Source organism: Mustela nivalis, assembly GCF_964662115.1.
Source record: "Mustela nivalis genome assembly, chromosome: 9".
Classification (NCBI taxonomy): Eukaryota; Metazoa; Chordata; class Mammalia; order Carnivora; family Mustelidae; genus Mustela; species Mustela nivalis.
The window spans coordinates 118990141-118999068 of record NC_139028.1 but is presented as its reverse complement, the minus strand read 5'-3'; positions in this window follow the sequence as shown (position 1 = coordinate 118999068).

The window sequence follows — 8928 nt, the reverse complement described above, 5'->3', positions numbered from 1 at the left end:
CTTCCAAAGATGAACACATGAGCGTTAGGAACGTGTCCAGCTTCAATGAGCACTGGGAGTTGAAGGACACCCTGACCCCCTGCGTGGGACTGGAACCCGGGCATCCACAGAGGAGTCTCAGGCGGGTCCAAAGAGCGAGGAGGCCCTCGTCTCGGGTCGTGGGGCTGCCTAGGTGCCTCTCTTGCCTCACCATAGCCTCAGCCCCGGCCCTGGGACCCACGCTCCAGACGCGAGTTCAGAGACCGAAAGTGGGCAGGTGGGAAGGGGCTGGCCTGCAGACTGTGTTCCTGGGTCAGCCTCCCACCTCCCTGGAATCCTACCTCCGTCCCGCTTCCGGGGGGCGGGGTTCTGGCTGGCCTGGCCTTCCCGGGGCTGCGGGGAGACCCACCCCACTCTCCTCCAACGGGGATCCCTCCTGCCCCCACCCCACCTCCTGGGGGTCCCACCCTGTCCTCCAGGGGAATCCTGCCTCCCGGGGGGCCCGCCCCACCTCGTTTCCTGGGGGAATTCTGCGCCCCGGGGGCCTCACCTCCACCCACGTGGGAGGGTTCTGACCCGTCAGAGGCCCGGATGCCGGATACTGCTGGGAGGAAGCCCCATATTCTCCACTTCCAGGCAAGGGGCGGGGTCGTCCAGGGGCTGGGGGGGCCCTGACCCCAGCAGGATCCTCCCCCAACAGCCGGAGCTGGCTTGGGAGGCAGCGGGGTTCTAGGACAGGGCCCAGGGGAGCCCTGGCAAGAGGAGAAAGCAAGAGCAGTGGGATTTCCCAGGCCAACCTGTGAGCCACTGTCCCCAGGCCTAGTAGGAAGGGCCAGCGGCCTTCTCCACTGTGTCCATCTTGCCTCTCCTGAGGACCCTCAGAACGGTCCTTCTTGATGCCGAAGAGACCCCCGCCAGCCCCCGCCCCCGCCCCCACCACAGGTGGAGTCCGCTTACTTAGCTTGTGTCTTAAGGAAACAACTGCACAGCGTCGCCTGCCGGCCACACCTCGGAGCAGGAAAGTCCCTCTCCTCCTGCGTTAGGAGGTGCCCTTCTGTCTGGGCCCACCGCCCTTCCGGCTGCCTCCACCCCGTGGGGGATCCCCCACTCCTCCCCGGCTCTGTGCTGCCGGCCTCCTAGCAACCCCTTCTGAGGTGCTGGCCCAGGCTGTCTCTTCGCCTTCAGGACAGAACCCAACCCTTAGCAGCTGACCCAGCCCCCGCCTTCTCCCCACACGAATCCCACTCTGCACCCTGGAGAGCACCCGGCCCGGGGCAGACGTCTGCTCAGTAATGACTTGTGTTGCCTGAACTGGTCGGCTCTCTCACATCACAGGACTTTGCACGTGCTGATCCTTCCACCTGCAATGCCCTTCCTTCCAGAGAGCTCCCGCTCATCCCTCAAAGCCTCTGTTAAATGCCCCTTCCTCTAGGCACTACTTCCTTCAACTAGTGGCATTCCTTGCCCGGTCACGGGAACTGCTGATGTCACTGTGGCGGCATGCCGAATGTCCCCGGCCACTCATCTTCCATTGTATGGGGGGGCTGGGGGCACTTTGGGGGTGAAGGGTCTATCTTATGCAGATCCTCAGCACCCCGGGGGGGGGGCTGTAATACGTGCTAGTAAGTTGAAAACAAAATCACAAAAGGTGGGAGCAGGAAAGTAAGGCAGCGATGTTCTCTCCCTGCCGCCTCCCACAGACCCACACCGAGGTTGCGGAGGGCGGGGGGCGCTTCCCCGGGGGCTGGTGCAGAGCTGGCCCTGCTGTGCTCTTTAGGAGGCCTGGGGGAGCTGATGCTGAGCCCACCCCCAGCAGCCCAGAGCTGGGAGCCAGACTGGCCAGATGATGTGTGGCAGAGGCTATCTTGGTGGGAGCCTTGGGCCCCGGGAAGGGCGCTGTGGAGATGAGCTGATGGTGACTTGGGGGGCGTGGGGGCTTAGAGGGGTTGGAACAGCAGGGCCCGGCTCTATCCCCAATTCCAGCCCTGGTTTGGCCATGGGGGGGATGGCCTCCTGTGCGGACACCTCAGAGGGGCCTTGAAAGGCCACCCTTGGCCCCTCTCCCCTGGGTAGGGTGGGGTCCCCAGAAATGTCTGAGGGGGAAGAAGAGGGTAGGCAAGGTGTTAGGGACCACAGAGGTCTCACACCCTTCCACCTACCCCTTCCAGGGGTTTTCATGGGACCCCTCCCCAAAACCTCCCTTCCTGGGTGGCTTTGGGTTCCAGCCAGCCAGCAGAGCCTGAAGGTGTCTGGGGTCAGGGATAGTGGCCGCTGGGTCACCAGCTCTCTCTCCCCTCATCCCCCACTCCATACAGCCCTCCCAGCTCCAGTCCAAGGGTTGTCTGAAGAGGGCCCTGGGCAAGTGGTAGTGGAAGGAGCAGGCCCGGGAGGGAGTCAGCCACCCCTAGCCAGCTTGGGCCCCTTGACCCCTCCACCCCAGCCACGAGCCTGGGGTCCCAAATTCCAGATCTCCCCATCAGTTGGCACGGCAGACCCTCTGGAGGGATTCCTGGGCCCTGTCCCTCCTTAGAGTCGGACTTTGTAGGCCTGGGGGTGGGGGGCTAGGGATCCGCACATAAAGGTGCTCCCAGGTGATCTGGAAAGGTGGCCAGGTGAGAAGCCTGGGGCCAGAAGGCCCCTAACGGCTTTCCCTGACTGACCTCGGGACTGCAAAGTCCCCAGTCAGCCGTGGAGAGGCTCTGCAGAGCCAGCGCCACAAAGCCTTGTGTCCAGGGCAGGCGGCTGAGCAGGCCTGTGACAGAGGGCTGAGGGGCCTCCCTGACAGGCATGTGCGTGGGTCCCATCCTCTCTCCCTCCACTGACCCTTGTCACATGCTGAATGGTGTCCCTCCCACAAGCGCTGTGTGTGAGTCTGAGCCCTAAGACCTCAGCATGTGAGCTCAACTTAGAAATAAAGAGGCGACATCTGGACCCAGCCACACGCAGGAGCCCCCCATGCGGGGATGGAGGCAGAGAAGGGGTCCTGCCGGACAGCAGGGCGCAGACCCCAAACAGAGGGGACAGGCATGCATGTCCTGTCGCCTCAGCGCTGAGGGGACTCACGGGAGCCCTGCACCCAGGGCTGGGGAGGCCAGAGAGGGCCTGCGGCGCACGGGCAGTTGCGGGAGGAGAAAAGGTGCTTTGTAGACAGCTCCTGGGAGGAGGGCGGGTGCGCGAGAGAAGGGGCAGAGTAGGGCGGACAGAACCGTGCGGTGAGAGGCGCAGATGGGGCAGGCGGGAGTTAGGGACAGTGCTGCGGGGGCGGGGGCCAAGGTGCGGGGCAGAGGGCACAGCGGGAGGTGCTGAGAGCCGGGACTGCGGACGGCGACCAGCAGCTCGGCGTACCCCGGTCTGAAGGTCGGGGAGGAAATCCGACGGCGGGTGCCGGGCCGGCCGCGCAAGGGTTCCGCTGGTGCCCCGGGTGGGGCTGACCCGCCCGCGGGGCGTGAAGACCCACAGCACGTCTCGGGCAACTGAGGCCGCGGGTGGGCCAAGGAAGGGCCTCAGGAGGGGCAAGCGGGGGCCGCGGGCGCCCAAGACCGCGGGAGACCCGAACCCGCGGCAGGGGGGCCGCGCGGGGCTGGGGGCTCGGCCCGCGACCCGCCCCCCCCATCGCGGGCGCGGGCAGCAGGGGGCGCTGCCGGGCCGCGTCTGCGCTCGCGGCTCGGGGCGCGGCGGGTCGACCCGGCCAGCCCCGAGCCCGGGGCGGAGGACGCTCACCGCGACCCTGGCTGGGACTGGACGGCAGTTCGGAGCGGGACGTCCGGCCCGCCCTGCCCAGCAGACGTCCGGCCGCCTGGGGTCAGGCCGGGGCCTGGGAGGGGTGCGCGGTGGCCTCGGGCTCCACGCGGAGCAGGTGCTCGCCGCGCGCCCTCCGCTCCCGGCCGGCCCGCGAGGGAGCCCGAGGAGCCCGAGGAGCCCGGGAGCGGAGGGCGCGGCGCAGGGCCGGTGAGGGGCGCCGCGGCGGGCCGGGCGGGCTCCTGGCGAGCGGCGCACCCCCGCACCCAACGGCCCGACCCTCGGAGCCCGGGCTGGCCAGGCAGTGCGGGCGCGGGGGCGGTCAGAGCGCGGCAGGGGCGCCGCTCAGGGAGCCTGGAGGCCCGGGGCTCGGGGCGCGCGCACCTGGGCTGACGTCACCGCCCGTCCCGCGGCCCCGGCCCCGCCCCCGCCCGCGCCCCGCGCGGGCTGTCCTGCCTCTGGCGGAGCGGCTGCCTCCTTGTCCAGCGGGGAGTCCCGGGGCTTTGGGGAGGGCGGGGCCAGCCACCCGCAGGGGGAGGCGAGGGCCCCAACGTCCCCTCCCCCACCCTGCCCTAATGCCCCCAGTCCTGCCCTTCCTGCCCTTCCTGTTAGGGCTGACTCCGGGGGGACAGGCCTTATCAGCGGCGCCCAGGGCCCCCTCGTTCTTTATCCGCCCTAACGCCTGCCGCCCAGCCACCAGCCTGCCCACTCTGTCCCCAAGACCTGACCCTCCAACAGCGATCAACAACACAGAGGGGTGCGCCCCTGGGGGGAGTGTCCCCAGTAGGAACCTGGGCAGAAATCAGGGGGACCGTGGGGGTGCAGGGAGGAAGCCCTGGGTTTCTCCCTTCCACCTCGGGGCCGCACTGCAGGGCCCTTGAACCAAGTCTCCGAACTCCCAGATAAACAGGTGGAGGAGAGAACAGATATCCCTCCCCTCACCCCAGGGCCGGCCCATCAGCGCCAGCGTGTCCTGGGCCGGCGGGATGGTGCCACTGAGCCGAGGGGATGCTCCTGCCGCACCTTGCAGCTACGGGGTTGCCTAGTGAGCCCCCTTCCTGCGCAACCTGGGCCGGCTAGTCTCAGTCCCTGGGAGGTGTGTGGGGTCTGCTGGAGGGCCAAGAATCTCATCCCTGCATCCACGGAGGGGCCTTCCCACTACCTGAGACTGGGGGGGGGCACACTGTAGGGGGCCCGTGTCCCCACCCTTCTTAGTCAAGGGCCAGCCCTCCAGCCCTCAGTCACTGCCCCTGCACTGGGCCAGCAGGGTTCTTGACTACACCCTGCCCCCAGCTGTTTCTGTGAGCAAACACCCCATTGGACGGGCTGGTTGGGGGTGGGGGCACTCCAGGTCCTGGCTTTGTTTTCGGTGCTCTGGCCTTTTCTCCTCTCCATGGGCTCCAGGAGTCCAGCCGCTTCCCTCGTCCTCACCCACTTCTATTTCAAGCTCTCCTTGGCTATTTATAGCAATGGCTGCCAGTTGCGTCAGACTGAGTCTGGCTTAGGCCAGCCCCACTCCAGGGGTGCCACCACCCCTGCGTGCGGCCATCTATCTGTCCTGTAGGGTCCCTAGTGCCAGGTGTGTGTGTGTGCATACGCACACACGTGCGTACGCGCGCCCACTGGGTCAGGCAGATCGCTCACTGGCTGGGGCTCAGAAGCGGGAGCGGAGCCCAGGGAGGCCAGGAGCTGGGTTGGGGAGGTAGCCCCCTAATTCAAGACCGGGGTTGGGGAGGGGAAGCATCTTTCCTTTCTGTTCCCAGAGCAACTGGCTGGCTTGTCCTGAAGAAGGGCCTTTGCCACTCTGATTTCATCTTTGGTATTTGCAAAGAGCCAGGGAGAAGGCTTCCAGAGGGCTGCCCAGGGCTGCCTACCGTGGCCTCCGCCTCTGGCCTCTGGAATGAAGGTCCTTTATGGAACCCAGTCTGCTCTGGTCCTATCCGACTTCAGGGAGCCCCCCCTCTGCCCACTCCTTTCCTTCCTGAGATCACCCCATTCCTGGCATTCCCCGGGAACAGGGCAGGGGTCGTTGGAAGATCTGCTCCGCTTTGAGATGCCTGAGGGGCTTCCCAGTGAAGCCCCACCCCTGACCTCAGTCTGCCCTGTGGCCCAGGTGTGTTTGGGTAAGAAAGCACGTTTGTCTTTTCCCCAGCCTACCAAGACCTCCTCAGGGCTCTGGGCACAGCACCGCCATCTCAGCCTGGTGCCCTCTTCCTGACCAAGCCTAGCTCTGGTTCTGTCCTTGGAGTGGTGTCCTCTGTCCTCCCCCTCACCTCCATGAAGCTGCCAGCACCATCACCATGGCCTGGCCTCTCCTTCAGAGATGACCTTGTGTCTGGAGACCCTCACTCCCAGGGCCAGGGATAGATCCTGGGACTGCCTCGCCCGCCTAGACCCCAGCCCCCTGACAAAAGCATGAGATCACTCTGGGGGGTCGGCTGGAGGAGCCCTGTCCCCTGAAAGGGGGACCTTGGCTTCCACGCCCCCTCCCCGCCCCGGGAAGCTCTGCTGGCAGTGCCCCTGTTTGTGCTGGACCCACCAGCCGCTGTGCCCCTTTCTGCAGAGCGGGACACTCAACTGCCAGTCTGCATTTTCTCTTCAGACCCTTGGAGGCTCTGTGACTTCTCAGGAAGGACAGGTTTTTGGCAGAACAGATGATGCCTTTCAGCCCCCTGCCATCCAGAGCCAGGCACCCCCCTCCCATTGGACCTCACCTTGGCCAGAGGTGGTCAGCTTCCGCCTGGACCCCGTCGTGTGCGGCCCCACCTCCACATTTCTCTGTGGCTCTGGCTGCAGTGTCTCCTTGCAACCCATGTCCCGGACCCCCAGATCCAACCTGGCCTTCAGAAGCCAGCCCCTCACCCCAAGCCTTCCTGGGAGCCGGTGGCTTCATGCTTCCCCGGCTCTACGTCCCCTCATGTCTGAGCCTTTAGTCTCCCTCTGTGCTGGAAGGGGCCCGAGGGGCCCCTGAGGCTGGTCCTTTCCAAGACACCTCCAGGGACTGCTCAGCTGGGGGGATCAGAGCCCAGAGATCAGAAACCGAGCCCGCCCCAATTCTGCCCTGCTTCGAGGGAGCTTGCAAAGTCAGTTGCCCTTGTTTAAAAAAAAAAAAAATACAACTGAGTACATTTGGAGACCTAACTGGCTTTATTCCAAGACTCATCAATTGGACAGCACCGCACCTAGCAGGCAGGAGGGGGCTCCGGGGAGTCACGCAGAGTGGACTGTTTTACAGGCAGCAAGAGTGGAGGGGACAAGCAAGCTGGAAGACGGACTGTTTCAGGAAGGTCACCTTCCCTTGGGGAAAGCTGGGCTATTATCCTGCGGACGACCTCACGGGTGCTGGCCAGGAAATTCCAAACCGACTCTGCTCCTGGGAGGGGCTGAATCTGCAGTTAGGGGAGGTGTGAACTCTTGCTTTGCTGGGGGTGGGGGGGCTTAGCACAGGTGACTCCATTCTGAGCCCATTGTCTGTCTTTTAGCCCCTCCCTGGGCCTTGGAGAGGGTTAACCGGGTCTCTGCAGTGGTGCCAGCTATGAGCCCGCGGTTTATAGAGCGAACACGTACTGATCACTTTGTCTCAGCAGGACTGGGTGCCCCACACGGTCCAGTGCTGGGATGGAGGTAAGCACAGGCCTGCAACGTCAGGTAGAGGAGCAGGAACGCACCAGCACTACAGACCGTGCGAGTACCTCCTCGCCTTCTCCCAGCGCCCCCCCCCCCCCCACTAACCCACCCGCCGGGCCGGCCCCCCAGCTCCTCATCTAGGCACACGTCTACGCTGTCAACGACCTGTCCACCAGCCGGCCACCTCATCCTCCTATCCACGCACCGCCATCCGCCCATCGGCTCCCTAATCACCCATGGGCTCTACCACGTACCCCCGCCCCCCGCCAGCCCTGGAGCCTAAGTGCTTGGCAGATGAGCGTTTCTGATTGCTAATGGAAATGCCTGGCATTAAGCTTCGGAGTGCCCAGGCAGTCACTTCAAAGACACCCATCTCAAAGAGACCAGGGCTAGACGGAGAGGGCCCAGCTGCCCCACCGAGCAGGTCTGCCCCAGAAGGTCCTGGGCGGCCACTCTGGAAACCTCAGCCCCCACCCCCAACCCCAAAGAGTTAGAGACCGAGGTCCATGCTGCCTCCCTCTCCTCTCCCCATGACCTTGACCTGTGGCCTCAGATGTGCCTACTCCCTGTGAGTCAGGAAGCTTCCGCAGAGCCCCCTGATGGCTCTAGGTCAAGTGTGTCCTCTCATCGTGAGAAGGACCACCGGGGCCCGTCCAGCCACGACATTGGCCCCTGTGGGGAAAGGCGTCTAGTGGCCCCCCAGCAGTAGTGCGGGCGCACGGGAGGGCCCAGGCATCCCCAGCATCACTACTCACAGGCTGAGACCTACCAGAACAACCCTTCACTGACAACGTACTCGCCCATTTGAAACCCACGGAGAGCCTAAAGCTCTTGATCAAGGGGGTCCGGAGAGTGAGAGGCAGAAGCAGGCAGGATGCCCAGCGTTCACGGAAGAGCCCCTGGGACAGTGCCTGGCTTCGTTGTCGAGAGCAGGTGGAGGTCAGCCCGTGGGTGTGTGGGCCTGGCCTCAACACCTTCTTCCTTCCGCCCTTGGGCCAGGTGACCTGCTGGGGCCTGGGCAACTTGGGAGACGGCTTCCCCCCACCCCACGTGCATCCTTCCACCGCTCCCAGGGTCCTTTGGCCTTCTGTGCCCTTGTGGTCTTCCTGGGAGAGCCGCCACCAGCCTGCCTCCTACAGGGGCAGGGGCTCCTGGGCCTGGGGGAGCGGGAGGCACCACCTCGGGGCCGGAGACAGCCATCGGCTTTCTTCCACTCCCCGGCTTTCGGGACTCCACCGGGCTGCCAGAGTTATAAATAGATGTTCTTGAGCTAAAAATAGCCCCGCTTTAGCGACAGCCCAGTGCTTCTAGTGTTCGGCCGCTTGAGGGTTCCTAGGGATGCTGGATTCAAGGACCCTGCCTCCTGCCACAGCCCCGGAGAGGGGCCCGCTGAGCCTGTCTCCTGCCTCCGCTCCTCTCCCAGGCTCCTGGAACACGCACACCCGGCATGCGTGTGCAGGCACTCTCGTGCATGTGAGTTCCCATGCACGCGTGCGCACGCAGAGGTCTGGCCCTTGTCCCGGGTTTGGCCTACCTGCCGCGTGGACCTAGGGAAGTGTCCCTAGAAAGAAGTAGGCCAGAGCC